Here is a 19,426-nt window from a genome sequence, read left to right as displayed (position 1 = left end):
AAACATTGGTAGTAGAATGGTATTACTGAAAAGCTCAGTGACTTTCAACGTGGCACCGTAATAGCATGCCACCTTTCCAACAAGTCAGTTCGTCAAATTTCTGCCCTGCTAGAACTGCCCCGTTCAACTGTAAGTCCTGTTATTGTGAAATGGAAGCAACATCAGCACAAAAACTGTTCATCCGAAGCTTCATGAAATGGGTTTCCATGGCCGAGCAGCCACACACAAGCCTAAGATCATCATGCGCAATGCCAAGCATCGGCAAGAATGGTGTAAAGCTTGCCGCCATTGGACTCAGTGGAAATGCGTTCTCTGGAGAAATGCGTTCTCCGGAGTGATGAATCACGCTTCACCATCTGGCAGTCCAGCGGATGAATCTGGGTTTGGTGGATGCCAAGAGAACGCTACCTGCCCGAACGCATAGTGCCAACTGTAAAGTTTGGTGGAGGAGGAATAATGGCCTGGGGATGTTTTTCATGGTTCGGGCTAGTTCCAGGGAAGGGAAATCTTAACGCCACAGCATACAATGACATTCTAGACGATTCTGTGCTTACAACTTTGTGGCAATAGTTTGGGGAAGGCCCTCTCCTGTTTCAGCATGACAATGCCCCGTGCACAAAGCAAGGTCCATACAGAAATGGTTTGTCGAGATCGGTGTGGAAGAACTTGACTGGCCTGCACAGAGCCCCTACCTCAACCCCATCGAACACCTTTGGGATGAATTGGAACGCCGACTGTGAGCCAAGCATTGCCTCACTAATGCTCTTGTGGCTGAATGGAAGCAAGTCCCCGCAGCAATGTTCCAAGTTCTAGTGGAAAGCATTCCCAGAAAAGTGGAGGCTGTTATAGCATTAACTCCATATTAATGCCCATGATTTTGGAATGAGTGTTCAAATGAGCAAATGTCCACAAACTTTTGGTCATGTAGTGTATCTTCAAGATAGCCTGTTTTATATGCATGTCATGTACATTTTATTCTATGCATTTAATCAAACTTACAATTTATCCTCTATGAAAGTTAACCCCACTGCTGACATTGAAAAGCTGAAGCAGGACACAGACATAATAGTCTTTGACATGTGAATGAACTATTCTGTGGCGCTTGATTGAAGTGACACAAGTTTGAAAGATTTTCTCAAAGCTCTGATTACTCAACTTCAAAATGTCTAGAAAATGTCAGACATATATGCCCTTTTACAAAAAACTAGCACATACTCAAGTAAAATTGCCCCATGTGATATTCCATACTCACAATATTAACATCAAGGTGAGGGTAACCACCACAGCTGTCAAATCTTTATTTCATGCCATTGTATTTCTGATAGACAACCACAGCCACCGAGGCGTTGTAGTGTGTCCCTTTAAGTTTTGTTTGGTTCAGAAACAAGACAGATTCCCAAAATAAAACTCCTCTCAGTGACCTTCCCGTTCCACTGAGTAGTGCAAATCCCTGTTCTCTGTGCCAACATAGACTCATTGCTCCCCGTTTTAAAGAGAGCTCTGTGGTCCTGGAGGCCTCATTACAGCTGGAAAAGACACCCATGGGACATGGTAGGAAAACAGTGAAGAACCCCCCCTTGAGTAATAATAAGCCCGCTAAACTTCCACACAGGACTGAAGAACGTACAGCACATTCTGTAAAGCCTGCTGCAGCCCCTCACTGTCCAATAAGCAATATGTCTTTGAGGTATGGAGACTCAATGGCTCTATAGCTAATATACAGTATGTTTTATTAGCTTGCCAACTGTTTTAAAGAATTTACATTGCACAATAGTACATGGCAGAAAGACTCTTTTAAAATCACTGATGCTACCACTGCTGTACAGCTGACAGGATGGTGCTCTGTGAGGTTTCTTATTTCCACTATGTCATTATAAGTTCAATGTTCTAAGCCAGCAATACTAGTTCAACACCAACTCTGGAGAAATACTTTAAAAAAGTGAATTGGTATTCAAATAATCTTTGAGTTATTTTTTGTCGTAAATGTATGTTGGACGACATTGAAGAGTGGACTGAAAACACAGCTGCTCTTTCTTCTGACTAAAATGTTATCTGAACTAACAAACTTAGGATGGGTTTTTTTCTTTAAGAGAAACAGACAGGGACCCAAAAACCTCACAATTAAATGTTCCCATAAAGTCCTGCAGACGGTTTCGTTTTAAAATTGCTGCAAGCTGGGATTCCCACGTGAAAGGCATCAGCAAGCTGCCTCCTGTCAGTCACTTCTAAGGACGGAGGTCCTGGTATGTCAAAGCCATGACCTCACGCTCCGGGCAAGTGTTTCCACCCCCAACTATCTCCACAGCTTCTATTACACAGGCTGTTTCCGATCACTATGTCAAACTTAACCCACGTACATTGCATTACTGAGTAAAACATATACAGCAAATAAACTCAGCAAAAAAAGAAAAGTCCTCTCACTGTCAACTACATTTATTTTCAGCAAACTTAACATGTGTAAATATTTGTATGAACATAACAAGATTCAACAACTGACATGTGACTAACAGAAATGGAAAAATGTGTCCCTGAACAAAGGGGAGGTCAAAATCAAAAGTAACAGTCAGTTCATCTCCTCATGGACTGCACCAGATTTGCCAGTTCTTGCTGTGAGATGTTACCCCACTCTTCCACCAAGGCACCTGCAAGCTCCTGGACATTTATTTATTTCACCTCTAGGGGGAATGGCCCTAGCCCTCACCCTCCGATCCAACAGGTCCCAGACGTGCTCAATGGGATTGATCTGGGCTCTTCGCTGGCCATGGCAGAACACTGACATTCCTCTCTTGCACGATATCATGCATAGAACGAGCAGTATGGTTGGTGGCATTGTCATGCTGAAGGGTCATGTCAGGATGAGCCTGCAGGAAGGGTACCACACGCTGTAACGCACAGCGTTGAGATTGCCTGCAATGACAACAAGCTCAGTCCAATGATGCTGTGACACACCGCCCCAGACCATGATGGACCCTCCACCTCCAAATTGATCCCGCTCCAGAGTACAGGCCTCGGTGTAACGCTCATTCCTTCGACGATAAACACGAATCCGACCATCAACCCTGTTGAGACAAAACTGCGACTCGTCAGTGAAGAGGACTTTTTGCCAGTCCTGTCTGGTCCAGCGACGGTGGGTTTGTGCCCATAGGCGACGTTGTTGCCGGTGATGTCTGGTGAGGACCTGCCTTACAACAGGCCTACAAGCCCTCAGTCCTGCCTCTCTCAGCCTATTGCAGACAGTATGAGCACTGATGGAGGGATTGTGCGTTCCTGGTGTAACTCGGGCAGTTGTTGTTGCCATCCTGTACCTGTCCCGCAGGTGTGATGTTCGGATGTACCGATCATGTGCAGGTGTTGTTACACATGGTCTGTCACTGCGAGGACGATCAGCTGTCCCTCCTGTCTCCCTGTTGCGCTGTCTTAGGCGTCTCACAGTACGAACATTGCAATTTATTGCCCTGGCCACATTGCAGTCCACATGCCTCCTTGCAGCATGCCAAATGCACGTTCACGCAAATGAGCAGGGACCCTGGGCATCTTTCTTTTGGTGTTTTTCAGAGTCAGTAGGAAGGCCTCTTTAGTATCCTACATTTTCATAACTGTAACCTTAATTGCCTACCGCCTGTAAGCTGTTAGTATCTTAAAGACCGTTCCACAAATGCATGTTCATTAATTGTTTATGGTTCATTGAACAAGCATGGGAAACAGTGTTTGAACCTTTTACAATGAAGATCTGTGGAGTTATTTGGATCTTTACGAATTATCTTTGAAAGACAGGGTCCTGAAAAAGGTTTGTTACTTTTTTTGCTGAGTTTACATGTAAACAACAGTGGTCAGTTCATGTAAATGGAGGAGACCTGTGTTTGTACTCAGCTATTCTCTGTCTTGGCTAATTGTGGTGTTCAGCATGTTAAGGTTGCAGGAGGTCATTGGTATCATGTCAATGGCCAGAAGCAACACCCTCAGTTTACAATGGGAGTCCAGCTGGAATGACCTTCGCTTGCACCCACAATGGCCCGGGCCTTGGGTTCACTAACATGTGTGCCTTTTTCTGTAGCCTACTACTGTATGTGTAACTCTACTAGAAACATACAAGTACAAAAACATGCATAGACACACGCATGCACACATACACACACATCCGGGTGAAGGCTACACGCTTCAGCAAGAATGTTGTACACGGATCTAATGAATTGTAGTATCAAAATAGCAACATGAAGAAAGTATAAAACTCACATTTAGCATCCTGGAGGATCGTGATTGTGCCACTCAGGATTTGATCAGGTTTGGACGACCTTAGTGCCGGCAGAGGTCAGCATTCCCAGCAGTTAACACGGAGGCAGATGGCAGCTCTGAAAGATTTAGTAACACATGTCAAGTGAGGCTCCCTTAAGGGAGCAGACCATTTATAGCATCAACTTCCAACTCATCTCATACCACACTGAGGTGAATGCAACTCCCTATTCCCTCGTACAGTAGAGTCGGTTTCTCCCTAATAAAACTATTCCTGTTCAAGGATTCGTATCAGTCTGTTTAACGATCTGTAGTGCAGTACAATAAGATAGTGTCCATGTGATGTTTTCTCTGATTAAACTAAGCCAGAACAGACCAGTCATTACGAAAAGAACTACACACTGTATACTCCAAAAATATGATAGGAATTCCATAAACAATCTACAGCAATTTCAATGAGCTTGCATAGCCTGCTGTACAGGTGAGAACAGACTGAGGAGAGGACAGCCCTTTCTGGAGACATGAAGACTGAAAGTAAATCAACATTTAGCTCCCATCTAATCGATCCCTGGCAGTAAATTTGCCTTGTTTATGACATTGAAGCCGATTGACTGGAAACAACTGACTCCTCACATGCAAACCAAAGCCAGCCTGTACTATGTCGTAGGCAAGAACTGTTGAGCCAAAGGGGACTGCTTATTGATGGGCCTATAAATGTTAAAGTCGTTTTAATTGATCAGCCTCGGAGCTGGCGGGCTGTGAGTTGGAGGTGGCCAGTGAATTTAAAAGCCAATAGGCACAAGTGAGTGCACGATTGTTGATGTGAACAGATTATTGTGGCTGGTCAAGCTTTAAAATAACACTGATCGCTGTGATTATCTTTTCACTGGGAGCACTCGGAGAGCACTGACACTGGCCCAACGTTTACGAGATGTTCAGCAGGATGAACTGTAACTGGAGAGGGTTCCTCTCACCACAGAGGATCAATGTGCCACTGCCTGCATGGTTGTGTAAGTGTCTTGTTGTGCCGACAGCACTGTTAACCCATGGGTTGTGACTTGGAGGCCAATGGCTTTCAAATGTCTAGGAGCAGCCTGAGTCTGTACTTAACTAGGCTGAAAATCATTCTGGGTTGTTAATGTTGGCATTTAGACAAGCTTTTAGGAACTGTAGCCTACACCAAGACTGCTACTTGTAGCCTACACTAAGACTTCTACTTGTAGCCTACACTAAGACTGCTACTTGTAGCCTACACTAAGACTGCTACTTATAGCCTACACCAAGACTTATACTTGTAGCCTACACTAAGGCTTATACTTGTAGCCTACACTAAGACGTATACTTGTTGCATACACTAAGACTGCTACTTGTAGCCTACATCAAGACTGCTACTTGTAGCCTACACTAAGACGTATACTTGTAGCCTACACTAAGGCTTATACTTGTAGCCTACACTAAGGCTTATACTTGTAGCCTACACTAAGGCTTATACTTGTAGCCTACACTAAGACTGCTACAAAATGGGATTAAGGAGGAAGATGAACATTTCACCACAATGAAAAGCTTAAAAGACATAAGGAGGACTTGATATCTACCATCTAGTAGTTGATGGAGTTGTTTTTCCCCTACACTGCCATCATCATTTTCAAACAGATTGTAGGGATGGAAAGCACTGTATGTTATTTCTGGAATAAAAACATACTTTATGTTTTCTATAGTACCAAGTTTATATTTTGTTCATTGATACAGTAGCAAATCCTGCTTGAGTAACGGAACATTGCAGAATGCCAAAGTTGGAGAGAGCTTTCAAATTAATGGAAAATTTAGTATGTAAGACTGACACTGACTGATTTAGCAAATGTCAAGCAGTTATCTTGAGTAACAAGAGCCTTAATCATAATCTGAGTGACTCACTTCGAAGTAGTTGTTGAAAGAGGGGATATTTTGAAAAAATAAAAATGTTTTATCTAGTTTCCTGTTCTCTTCACGCCCATTATTCTGAAGCTTTCTGCACTTGTGTTTTCATAGTGATGCAATAACCCTTGATATTCCATCTCTGAATCACGACCTGAAAAAAATACCTGCATAAACTTTGGATGCTACTGTACAAAGAAAAAAGTGCACAACAACATCTCTCAATGTATTTGAGCTGTCACAGAGTTGTCTGAGTACAGTGATGTTAACAATTGATTCATGTGCAAATGTCTCCACTCCCTGGATGGCAGTCAGGGTGTATAAAATGAATTTCTCCCTCTGTGAGAATGACAGGATGCAGTGAGTCAAGACAACAAAGCTGTCACACACAAACAGCTGTCTTCTCTGAAAATGATCAGATTTATTTATTGACGATGATTTAGCGGATTCACTATGTGAAAAGCACAGCTGAAGTACTGGGACAAAAGAGGGATGCTTGTGACAATAAACTGTACAGTTTTCTGTGAGTGGATGTTGCCAATCATTCTCTCATGTTAAAGTATAGCCATCTCAGCTAGATAAAACAAACTCTCCTGACAGCAGGAGGTTCATGGAAGTCTACTAACAAAATTAAAAAGCTAAGATCTGCAAGGTTTGCCTACAGTTGAAGTCGGAAGTTTACATACATACACTTAGGTTGGAGTCAGTAAAACTCGTTTTTCAACCACTCCACAAATTTCTTGTTAACAAACTATAGTTTTGGCAAGTCAGTTAAGACATCTACTTTGTGCATGACACAAGTAATTTTTCCAACAATTGTTTACAGACAGATTATCACTTATCATTCACTTATCATTCACTGTATCACAATTCCAGTGGGTCAGAAGTTTACATACACTAAGTTGACTGTGCCTTTAAACAGCTTGGAAAATTTCAGAAAATGATGTCATGTCTTTAGAAGCTTCTGATAGGCTAATTGACATCATTTGAGTCAATTGGAGGTGTACCTGTGGATGTATTTCAAGGCCTACCTTCAAACTCAGTGGCTTTTTGCTTGACATAAAGGGAAAATCAAAAGAAATCAGCCAAGACCTCAGAAAAGAAATTGTAGACCTCCACAAGTCTGGTCCACCACTGAAGGTACCATGTTCATCTGTACAAACAATAGTACGTAAGTATAAACACCATGGGACCACGCAGCCATCATACCGCTCAGGAAGGAGACGCGTTCTGTCTCATGGAAGTCTGTCCCTAGTAAGTGACATGTTCTGTCTCCTAGAAATGAACGTACTTTGGTGCCAGAAGTGCAAATCAATTCCAGAACAATAGCAAAGGAACTTGTGAAGATGCTGGAGGAAACAGGTACGAAAGTATCTATATCCACAGTAAAACGTGTCCTATATCGATATAACCTGAAAGGCCGCTCAGCAAGGAAGAAGCCACTGCTCCAAAACCGCCATAAAAAAGCCAGACTACGGTTTGCAGCTGCACATGGGGACAAAGATCGTACTTTTTGGAGAAATATCCTCTGGTCTGATGAAACAAAAATAGAACTGTTTGGCCATAATGACACTCGTTATGTTTGGAGGAAAAAGGGGGAGGCTTGCAAGCCGAAGAACACCATCCCAACCGTGAAGCACGGGGGTGGCAACATCATGTTGTGGGGGTGCTTTGCTACAGGAGGGACTGGTGCACTTCACAAAATAGATGGCATCATGAGGGAGGAAAATTATGTGGATATGTTGAAGCAACATCTCAAGACATTAGTCAGGAAGTTAAAGCTTGGTCGCAAATGGGTCTTCCAAATGGACAATGACCCCAAGCATACTTCCAAAGTTGTGGCAAAATGGCTTAAGGACAACAAAGTCAAGATATTGGAGTGGCCATCACAAAGCCCTGACCTCAATCCTATAGAAAGTTTGTATGCAGAAGTAAAAAAGCATGTGCGAGCAAGGAGGCCTACAAACCTGACTCAGTTACACTAGCTCTGTCAGGAGGAATGGGCCAAAACTCAACCAACTTATTGTGGGAAGCTTGTGGAAGGCTACCCGAAACGTTTGACCCAAGTTAAGTAATTTAAAGGCAATGCTACCAAATACTAATTGAGTGTATGTAATCTTCTGACCCACTGGGAATGTGATGAAAGAAATAAAAGCTGAAATAAATAATTCTCTCAACTATTATTCTGACATTTCACCATCTTAAAATAAAGTGGTGATCATAACTGACCTAAGCAGGGCATTTTGACTATGATTAAATGTCCGGAATTGTAAACTGAGTTTAAATGTATTTGGCTAAGGTGTATGTAAACTTCTGACTTCAACTGTATCTATAATATACTATTCTACCTATTGTGTACTATTAAGTCTGTCATTTCAGGGGGAACAGAGTTACATTGGATCTAAAGAGCAGGGTGGCATTCGACAAAAAGGCAACTACAGGTGCAAACCTACTGGCTCCTCTGTGCAACACAGGCTTTAGATTTCGCATCGTAAGATACAGAGAGCATGGCCCCAAGAGTGGCTTACGTACTTATGGATACAAAAGCAGTGGCCTGTGGTTAATTTAATAATCTCTCTGTCTAAAGCCTTTCTAAAAGGTGAGAGTAATAACACTTGTAACCCTACAGCTCCAGAGACGGGGAGCTGCATGCAACTTGGCTGTGGGGGACATGTGTTAATCCCATTCGTGAGACAGCACTCCCCTCGATCCAGAGGCAATGGGCCTTGTGTGCTTCATCATAACACTGCCATGCCTTACTGCTATCCATTAGATAAGAACCCTGCTCTGTTTGTTCACTGCAATAAGCTATTATCAGTTTGCCGGACCTAGCCAAAGGAGTTCATTTGTATTAGGGGATACACACAGCATGTCCCACACTCCTGACTTATGGGGTAGATGTATACCAGGGACCACCAGCTGATACGGGTAACAGGCTTTCCTAAGAGCAAATGTTTGACTTGAACTAGATGTAATGTAGTGGGTGCAGGGTTGTGAGGTGAGATTTAGGATTGTGGTTTAGTGGTACATGAGCCTTTGGGAAGACTTGTTAAACAATACCAGGTGATATCAGGGCTAGACATGTGTCCCTCACAAACAAAATGTACATGGAAATGTAAAACAAGGTTTCCATCAAATTGTTATTACCATTTTGTTGTGGCCAAGAGGGAAACAAACAAACAAAATGAATCAGTTTAACAGAACCATCCAAGGTTGCATAACCTATTACATGTAAATATACATTTTTGTAGAGAGGGAAAGTGCATTTTATGCAAGGGTGTTCTAGGAGACTGAACTCTCATTCTCTTCACGATTGGCTCTTATTTGCTATCTGTTCTCAGCAACTCAGTGCAAATAATTTTCTAAATGAAGGGACGTGTTCCTATTCTGTCCCTAGTAAGTGATAGACACACAATGGAAGGCCAAGGAAGGAAAGAGATGTGATTTCATTTCCTTATTCAAATCAACCTAGAGTTGGCTTAACCAGTGATGAGGCCATTCCCTGAATGTACAACTCATGACTGTGATGAGTTATGATGAATACAAAAGAATAACACCAATAGAAAACTAACACAAACCTGGCATTCTTTGAAAGTAGAGAGAAAATGTAAGTTCATGTAAAAGACTGGTCCATTGCTAGGATATAGTCTATCTTTATTTGCATGCAATACTCTGGATTGCTTGGGCAAATGTCAGGAATTGTACAGACCTTTGGTTTGAATAACTCATTTTATCTCCTTTGCACTGAAATACTCACGCGTGTGTACGCCTACAAGAATCTACGCCTATTTCTTGGTTTTCCAAGATAATATATTCAAACTCTGAGTCGGCAACCAGCAAATAGCTTCTGCATGCAGTCTATCAGACCAACATCTCTGTTCTACTGTAGCATAGGCCTCTTGTTCTTCTCTCTCCTTCAACTTCCACACACTCTAAAAACAGAAGCATCTCACCATTATCCATCCATCTTTATTATCAGTCCACAACCTGTATATTGTCTCCTGCCACAAGTTGACATTATCACCAATGTTTCATAGAAAACTACCAGCTGTTTTTTGCAGACAACAGAGGCTCTGAACATCTCTGACCCATGTCTATGTGGCTCTGATATATGACTACATAAACACTCCGCCTACACAGATGACACACAGCACACAGACACTCAGTACACTTGAACTTACACAAACTTTCTCAATACACAAACACATATGGCTGAAACTGGAAAAGATACAAGACAATGATGTAAGATGCGAGCCAATATAATGGCAGTATGTGAAATAGAAGAAACCTGTTTTCAACGTGTAGAATAGACACCCAAAACATTGGGATATAATATGAACCCTCCTAGAGAATGCTTCGAAGCCATTTCAATTCTATGGTGCATTCGTTAGTTTTATAATGACAAATCAGTACCATTTACAACCCCTGTGGTCGGACCTTATGATGAAACTATTCAAACCACTACCGTGTCATTGTAGACAGTAAGAACACCACCCTTGAAAACCATAATGGTGGTAGATCATGCATTAGCCTGTATCCATAGGCCCAGAGTGAGCCTACCTGCTCTGTATTCACTTCTGAACACATGCAGGAGAGCACTTCAGGAATTTGGTAATGGCTGAGCCTAAGAACCTGCATTTAATACATTGCACTTCAGTGACTTTCTCCTACGGGTGTATAGATTGGTAAACAAATCATTCTCAAATTATGCCGGGATGGCTCATTTTCTTATTGACTCCTAGGTGCTGCTATTTGAATCATTACCTAATTGTCTGGCTGCTCTATCGACAGCATAGAGGCCCTCCCTCACTGATTCTGCTGACACTGCCAGGGGCCTCCTAGATCTGGGTTAACCTTTCGATGTCCATTGACGCTCCATGGGCTGATGATGATTGATCGAGGTGGCCCTTGCCGTTAGATAATACCTAATCAGCGTTCAGAGTAATTTGTGTAAATGAGACCTCATCATTGATGGTAGGCAACTTTAGGAGCTTTTATGCACAGTGAATATGTGCAGGGATTGGATCAGCAATACAACTTTGCTGGTGTAGGTCTACCGATTGCTTCACCACATTGGAGGAGCTGAATGGGGAGAAGTAGGGTTCATCTCACAATGCAGTCAACAAGAAAACAGCAACATGAAATGGCGAGGCATATTATACGACATTGATGTGAGCTCTCACGCACACACACGCACACACGCAAGTCTTACTATACTTGTGAAGACTTTTTGGGGACCAACAATTGATTCCCATTCAAAATCCTATTTTCCCTAACCATGAACCTAACCCTTACCTTAACCTTAACCCTAACTCCTAACCCTTATTCTATTCTAACCCTAAACCTAACCCCTAAGCCTAAAATAGCCTTTTTACAAGTGACGACCGTCAAAATGTCCTCACTTCTCTGAATTTTAGTTGGTTTACTATTCTTGTGAGGACTTCTGGCACTCACAAGTATAGTAGAACGTGTACACACACAAACACACACACCTACACTTACTTTCTCTAGTCATCCGTCACATAATTCATCACTTAATAGTTCCTAATCACCACAGGGATTACTTTTGGCCATCTGCATATATTCCTTAGATTTGCTGTACTATGTGGGTCTCTTATATTCATAGAGCATCTATGATGAACCATGGGCGTAAATGACTTCCCTTTCCTCAAGACTACTTACTTTAGAAAACCCTTTTGTCAGCAAGTAAATGCAGCAGGCTATTAGAATGATAATAGGTGGTGCAAGTGCTCTCTTCTGCTCTATTCTATAAAAGTGGGATTATAAAAAAGTAGCTATTCATTTCATCGTTTTCTATTCTTTAAAATTCATTTTAAACTCCGGCAATAATAAAGGCCATATCAAGAGCTTTTCTCCAAAAGGTTTTGATACATTATGAACATAAACACATTGCAAATTCCATGGATTAGGATTTACTGATGAGCACAGACCCAAATGAATCCTGACTAAATCCTCCATACAATAATCTATCAAATACAGTTAGCGTATAATTGACTAATTACTGTATGGTACGGGTGAGAACAGTGAATGCCAGGACTGTCTGGGACACAGCAAAGTTGTTGTGTCCCATACAGTCAGAGAGTTTGATCATGGAGGATGGATGTGTACCCCACTGACTTGCTCCAGCCTGGCCCCTATAGATGGAGCCCTGCTCCAGCAGCCACACTGGGTTCCACACTGCACACGGCCTGGGCTCACGCATAACGGCCAGGGCCCTTGATGATGATTGATCATGTTGTTTTCTTCATTACTATAAACCCAATCAGTGCTTGTTGTAATTTGAGTAATGATAGCTCATTATTGCCAATTGCAGAGTTTAAGGGCTTCCTAATTTTACCTCACCGGTGGACCCTTTTGGGACAGCAATAAGCGATCAATGATTTTTCTCCCTTTGCTGGATTGGAATTCCAATCTCAACGGTGAAGTTCAAATGAACATATCCATTCTAATGCATGCTGAGGACAAATGTACTGTTTAATACAACACTGATGAAAGATATTAATAGTGCTATGAGGAGGTCTTGTATAATTCAATAGAAGGAACACAGCAGGAGTTAATTATGAAGAACTAAGAGGACTTGACCATCATACATTCAATTGTGTTTTTCTCTATTTGATCCATACTTGAATATAATTGCGTAAATACACCAGAAAAAAGGATGCATATTTTTCATCAAATTTTTATCAAATTAAGGCAAATGGTCACTAACTAAATAAAATTTAAAAAATACAAATGAAATGGCAGGAGTTATTTCATTACAGAGCCCTTAATGAACAACCCCTTAAACACACACCTCAATTACACTGATTAAACAAGCAGATGTACTTGCTTTTAATAATTCAATAAATTGCTGATTAAAATATGATTTAAGAAATATGAAATATTTAAGAAAAATGTTATACACACACATACAAAGAAAACATAAAAGCAAAGTAAAGAATAATTAAACATTGAAAACAAAGCGTAGAAAACTATTAAGAATAATTTGACAGTAACTTTCTATCTGTTGTGCACACAGTATATATTCCATCTACTTCTAATAGCTTCTTAAACTTACTTGAGACAAACAATATTAACTACTTCTTGAAAAACAAACGCTAACTTTAATACATAAAGGTAAATCCATTGCTGATATGATTTTCAGGAGTCGTTGGCTGTGTTTTTAAATGTGGACTGAAAATAAAATAGACTTGATATAGACAGGGATCAAGCATTCTGGGAAAACAAAAAACGCCTTTAGTAATGGATAGTCTGTAGTTGATTAACAAAACAATCACAGGAGAGAGCTATTCCAATCTATTTCTATGTCAACAATCAATCATAGAGTCCAAAAATGAGACATTGCAATAAAGCCACTTGCAAAAGCATTAATGAGTCTTCCCACTGAGGAGAGGCTCAGATGCACAGAGACAGCATAGCGGGGAGAATTCTAAAGAGAGGTCATGCCACAACTTTACAGAGTATGATCAGAATCAATAGGAAATTTGGAGATAGAATATCACCAGTCCTCCAGGACTCAGCACCAGATAGAGGTGATTCATCATGGCAAGACTTTATTATTGGAACTATTACTCTTAAGGTCAGAGCATTGGAGTAGAGACACAAATTCCCCAGCTTAATCACAGACAAATGACCGGGTTAACTAACTTCAGGAAGGCAAATTATTATGTTTATAAATATATCTGTTATTTTGTGGAATGTACAATATCTATAGTAAAACCAGATTCATGGACAATATTCTGTATTACTGCTGAAACATTACAGTACATCCTATGATGATCCTTTTGATAGTAATGTTGCTATTACTATCATACCACAACAATGAAAGCTACTAGGATTGTACTGTGAAATGTACTACATGAAAGAATGCAGTGGAACACATCTAAAGAACTACTGAAGTCTATAACAAGTCTTGTTTGTAGCCTTGACAATGCTGATCCTATACAAGGCACTAATGCCCTGAATTACAGCAGATGAATGGGCCACTCTGTTGGTCATGACAGTATTTTCACTACCCCCATCTAGGCCTTCCCTTTTCATCTTATTCCCTTTGGTGAATCCCTGGTCCAAATGTTGTCCCCTTTCTTCTGGTCTCAATTTCTGTTCATCAAAAGTAAGGTGAATGTATGTCCAAATCCCATGGCCTCAACCACAACAGCCTGTGTCATTAGAGCTCAAGATGGGTGGGTTTGGCTGTAAAGACACACAAATGTCTGTGGGTGAACATACGCGCAGCCACGCACACATGCGCTTGCACACACTCATCGCGCGCGCACACACACTGCTGAAGTATTTGATGTTTTACTTGTTTGAAGCCAAAGTCTTGTTATCAGTCCTATATTCCGAGCTCCATTTCCCAGGTTTTTGAGAGGAGTCCAGGCCTTTCATGTAAGAGCCACCATCTACACAGAAGCCAACAGTGTTATGAGAAATGACATTGTGACTGATGGTTAACTTATGTTCAGAGATGACAGTTACAACCAAATACCAAGTGACAGACAACCCAAACATACACACACTAAAATGAAAATAAAAATAAATACTTTGACAGGTGGGGGTAAATCTTACTGATAATATTGCGGGGAGATGATAATATTTTGCACATTATTTGTCTCTAGGTCACAACAGAAAAACATATAAAAACAAAAAATACAAGATACATAGAATACAGCTAAGGTAGAATACAGACAAATAAGGTATTCTTTTTTCTTACTTAGCTGTGTTTAGTCTTAGGCTATAGCTGTCTTATGGTAGCTTTATGAAGTGGTGCTAGCCCCCTACCCCATAGCCCCCACAACCACTTACACCTACTCCTCATGGTTCTGAAGTCAACCAATTACAGGCAGTGTAAGCAGACATTACACCCCTCAGCCTTGATGCTGCCATTTCCTGTTTCATATTAACCCAGCAAGCCTGGACCACTGGCAGCAGGGGCCTGGGGAGGGGAGGAGGGAGAGGGGGAGTGGGGGAGTGGAAGAGGGGAGGGCTGTGGTTGGACTCCCATAAAACAACTGGCCTAAGCAGCGGGACTGGGAGTCCTCGGTTTTAAAACTATGACATTAAGGTGTGTTGTAAAACCGTTGTGTGCAGTTAATGTAGGAGAAATGTATAGGCAAGGCTAATCTATGCTAAGTAGTTACAAGTCTGAAAATATTTCTCCAGTGTTTACACCATAAAATAACTGGTGTTTAAGCCTATTTCACACCTGGAATCTGAACCATATGTGCTTGCAACAAGTCCCCAGGGAGTGTTGAGAAAAAGAGGGAAAAAAACATGGATTGGATTTTCTCTTTGACTGTAATCACTTCTCTTGAGGCCCATTGGAGTCCCCAGGCCAAAATAGAAACCCAAAACAGTTAGCTACAATTAAGTAGTGATACAGCATGCCCACATACTGATAGGATGGCAAGCATTTATTTTCTCTATCTAAGTTTTCCGCCCCCTCTACTCGTCTCAAGTCTGAGCTTTGGTTTAGAACTACAGTATAGAAAGGAAATATGAGAGGCAAGAAAGGAGGCGGGGGGAGAAGAAAAACACAGGTCTCCTTCGGCCCTACACTGACTGCCCAGGGGTTGTTTTAGTTTGTTAATAGCCACCTATCACCCCTCAGTCTCTCCACCAAGATATACAAGATACCTGAAGTGCAAATTACCAATACATAATTACAAAAATTCCACATTATCAGGTGGTATTAGTGAGTGGAAAGTGAGTCTTGTCTCTGATATCCCAATCCCTAAAATAAACAGCTCATCAGACTGTTGATGTCTTATTCACACTGTACAGTATGCTATTTTTAACTCCCTCCTTAGTTTACTGAGTCTTGCATACTGAGATGGATGAGGCCAATGTGAGACCCCTTGACACGATTCTGAACTTGAAGATACTGACACATGAGAAGAAATACTTCGTTAGAAATTGAGAGATGGAGAGAGAGAACGAGACAATAACCTCAAGCACGCATCAAAATCCACAAAGAAATGGATAATTGGTCACAAAATCAGCATTTTGCAATGGCCATCTCAGTCTCCAGATTTGAAACTATTTGAAAACCAGTGGTTTGAATTGAAGAGGGCAGTCCATAAGCGCAGAAGAAGGATATCAAGGATCTGGAAGGATTCTTTGTGAAGGAATGGTATAAGATCCCTCCCAATGTGTTCTCCAACTCATAAAACATTTTTGTAACGGCTCAAAGGTATTGAAAACAGGGGCGTCAATAATTTTTATAAAAAATATGTAAACAAAATCTCTTTCTCTGAGCAGTTGTACTCGTATAAAATACACTAGTGCAGTGGCCAGGTAAACAAAACCAAAGCATGGGTTGCTGTCATACCTGGTCCATAGACTGCTTACAGGGTAAGACAACCAACATGCCATTTTGTAATTTGGATGAACTCTCTCTAACAATTGGGGGATTCTTTAAAAAAGAATCACCTAATAGCAGGAACAGCATCATCTAGCATCATCTAGACATAAACCCAATTTCTCTGAGCTCATACTACTTGTCAAACATAGAGAACTGATACTGAATACTTGTTGTTGGGGTGGGATTGGCGCAGGGTGTGGGAGGTCGTGGACAGCTTTTGACCACTTCTTTGGATTCCCCATGTCTTACTCATTGTTAGAAAAAAAGTTGGGTCCAAATAAGATGTTAGGTACTATAATTATTGAATATTATATGAATCCTATAAGTGAAAATGGACAAAATGTTGCAGAAATGCTAACCTTATCTGTTTCTAACAACAGAAATGATTTCAGAACAGTCTGAGATGGTGGGTGTCCAAATCCTCTTTCTTGTGCTTTTTGAGGTGGAACAAACATGTAGCTAAGCATTAGCATTTCACCACTCTCATCAATGTAGCAAAGAATAGACATTTCAAAGCTGTTGAGCCACCACACTGTGATCCCTCCAATAATATTGGAATTATGTTTCCAATATGTCATTCTGTTGTTGGATGTCATTTTATTGAACTAGGTAAGTCAGTTAAGAACATATTCTTATTTACGTCCTACCCCAGCCAACTGTGCACCACCCAATCACAGCCAGATGTGATGCAGCCTGGATTTGAACCAGGGACTACAGTGACACCTCTTGCACTGAGATGCAGTGCCTTAGACCACTGTGCCAATCAGGAGCCCTATGATAAGGTAAGAAAGGATATTAGTAGGCTATAAGCTATTTCAAATAGCTACAATACTTCTAAGCCCTATTCCAAACCATGAGGAAATTGAATCCATCACTATTATATTGTCATAGAGCATCTTAACTTGTCAAGGTTCAAATATCTTTGAACTAACACTCTGAATGTACTCTCCATGTGAAGCAAATACAAAAGTAGCATGTAAGTATGCCTCGTACTGTATGTATAAAGGAGCCCAGACATATGATTACCATTACAAATGCACATGCTACACTTAAGCTCAAGTTAAAAGGGATAGAAAAAAAAGAAAAAGAAAACAGGGGAGTATTTCTTTATACATGTAAGGCATAAATTATGTCCGATCGTGCAAGCACGATGCCACTGTTGAACAGCCAGTCAATGGAGAGGGCAGGGAGAGGCAATGGAGCGAGGTAATGTGTAATCTTACTACTCAATGGGCTGTGCCCAGCAACGGGCCTCTGAATGCTGGAAGTGTCAGGGAGATAAATAGCGGAGTGTCCCCCTCGAAAAACATGATTAATACCCCGCCTGGTGACGCTGCTGAAGATGAAGTAGGAGCAGCTGGCTCAGGCAGCGCAGGCACGCAGGGAGAGGTGGGAAGGGGGGAGGGGGCGAGCGCAGCGGAGCAGAGAGGGCAGAGAGTAGGACACACCGGCAGCCAGGGGGAGGGAGGCGAGGCAAGGGCAAGCCAGGCCACCGTAGGCACAGGGACCCCTACCTCCACTCTTCTCGCCACGAACACACTCACCATGGCTAACTGTTTAAATCATCTTCATACACACACACAGCCTACACATACACGGCAAACACTGCATCATTTATTTAAATATTTAAATATATTAGGGTTAGTTGTCATAGCGCTTACATTTTATTACACTGCAGTGCAGCAATTTACTATAGTTGATCATTGTAGGTTTTCACCTTTGGTGTAATCCTGTTTCCTTCTACAAGGTACTCTGATAGAATAAACTCTTTAGTGAAAGTAGAAACATTAGCAATACAATACGTTGTTATAATGACAATATGGAATATGTAAACATGTCTCCCCTTGAAGTAACTGCAAATAATGTGCAATATACTGTACAATGCTCATGCTTTAAGATCTTGCATGTGAAATGAGTGGTGGGATATGCACATGTAGAGTTGTTGGGTCTGTTCTGTTGTGTAAGTAAACATGTCGAGGGGTGGGCTACTTTTTCATGGTTCAGGGGCCCCTCCCCTCACACAATTAACATTTCTAGAGTAATGAGATGATTGATAAGCTGGAAGTGTGTGCTTTAAGGAGATATTAATCATTCCCTCTGGTCATTTTAATCATGCGTTCCATCATCCCCAGATGCTGAGGATCACCTTCCTGGCAAACAAAGGGCGGCCACGCCACTCGCATAGTCATTTTTTTCTAGTTTAACTTTATTTTACGCCGGTTTGTTCCTCCCATCTGTTCGTGCAAAGCCTCCGCAACCCACGTTGCACATTGACAAGCTGAGGAAGAAGCGTGTGGGAGTGTGCTTGTATGAGAGTGTGTGTGTAAACTTCCGAAAAACAGGCATCTTTCAAATGGTAAATGTAGTCCTCTAGGTTCGTGACTATCTGGTAGACTGCCATCAGCCATCCTAATATACACATACACATATTCACATGCACACACACACGCACACACATTATACTCTGATGATACCACATGGTGTGGGCAATATGTCAGAGCAATGCACAATTTGGCATTTGAACCAGTCACTATTATTGGAAGTATGAAGAAGAAGTGCTGCAGGGAAGATGTGTTGTGGATGAGAAACAACTTCAAAAAGTCTCCCTCCCTTGAAAGTCGAAGAGGGACAAATATATCCCCAAAGCACTGATTAGTTCATGTTCAGTGCCTCCATTGTACTGTACCTCTATCTTCCTCCTCTGTGTTCTCACCCAAGGCAATGCAAGATTCTGAGTTGTACCCCAGAATCAAAGGGATTTCTCCTATGACTTATTTTCAACCAACATATTGTCACAGCCGAGGCCGTTGGGAGATTTGCTGTGGCCCAGAGGTATCTGCAAACACTAAAAGAAAACAGAATAAAACGAATCAGAATTACAAAGACAACTAAACTGGC

General features: G+C 41.5%; 1 long non-coding RNA gene across 2 annotated transcripts in view; it reads right to left on the bottom strand.

Moving 5' to 3' along the window:
* Nucleotides 1-19,426, bottom strand: part of LOC139584716 (uncharacterized) — a 123,115-nt gene that overhangs the window by 81,341 nt on the left and 22,348 nt on the right. For both annotated transcript variants that reach the window (XR_011676817.1, XR_011676818.1), the window contains exon 2: nt 4,234-4,349. This is a non-coding gene — a long non-coding RNA (uncharacterized lncRNA). The remainder of the gene's footprint in view (nt 1-4,233; nt 4,350-19,426) is intronic.

The sequence above is a fragment of the Salvelinus alpinus genome, chromosome 9 (assembly GCF_045679555.1).
Source record: "Salvelinus alpinus chromosome 9, SLU_Salpinus.1, whole genome shotgun sequence".
In the NCBI taxonomy this organism is placed as follows: domain Eukaryota; kingdom Metazoa; phylum Chordata; class Actinopteri; order Salmoniformes; family Salmonidae; genus Salvelinus; species Salvelinus alpinus.
This window is presented reverse-complemented; position numbering and strand designations above follow the sequence as displayed.